This window comes from Mandrillus leucophaeus, unplaced genomic scaffold, assembly GCF_000951045.1.
Source record: "Mandrillus leucophaeus isolate KB7577 unplaced genomic scaffold, Mleu.le_1.0 Scaffold612, whole genome shotgun sequence".
NCBI classification, from domain to species: Eukaryota; Metazoa; Chordata; class Mammalia; order Primates; family Cercopithecidae; genus Mandrillus; species Mandrillus leucophaeus.
Window position 1 is genome coordinate 5,048 of NW_012106609.1, and position 602 is coordinate 5,649.

A 602-nucleotide genomic window follows, 5' to 3' on the forward strand; every position below is an offset into this window, starting at 1 on the left:
TGGCCTCATAAAATGAGTTAGGGAGGATTCCCTCTTTTTCTGTTGATTGGAATAGTTTTAGAAGGAATGGTACTAGCTCCTCTTTGTACCTCTGGTAGAATTTGACTGTGGGTCAGTCTGGTCCTGGACATTTTTTGTTGGTAGGCTATTAATTATTGCCTCAATTTCAGAGCCTGTTATTGGCCTATTCAGAGATTCAACTTCTTCCTGGTTTAGTCTTGGGAGGGTATATGTGTGCAGGAATTTATCTATTTCTTCTAGATTTTCTAGTTTTTTTTTTTTTGCATAGAGGTGTTTATAGTATTCTCTGATGGTAGTTTGTACTTCTGTGGGATCGGTGTTGATATCCCACTTACCATTTTTTATTGTGTCTATTTGATTCCTCTCTCTTTTCTTCTTTATTAGTCTTGCTAGTGGTCTATCAATTTTGTTGATCTTTTCAAAAAACGAGCTCTTGGATTCATTGATTTTTTGAAGGGTTTTTTGTGTCTTTATCTCCCTCAGTTTTGCTCTGATCTTAGTTATTTCTTGCCTTCTGCTAGCTTTTGAATGTATTTGCTCTTGCTTCTCTAGTTCTTTTAATTGTGATGTTAGGGTGTCAA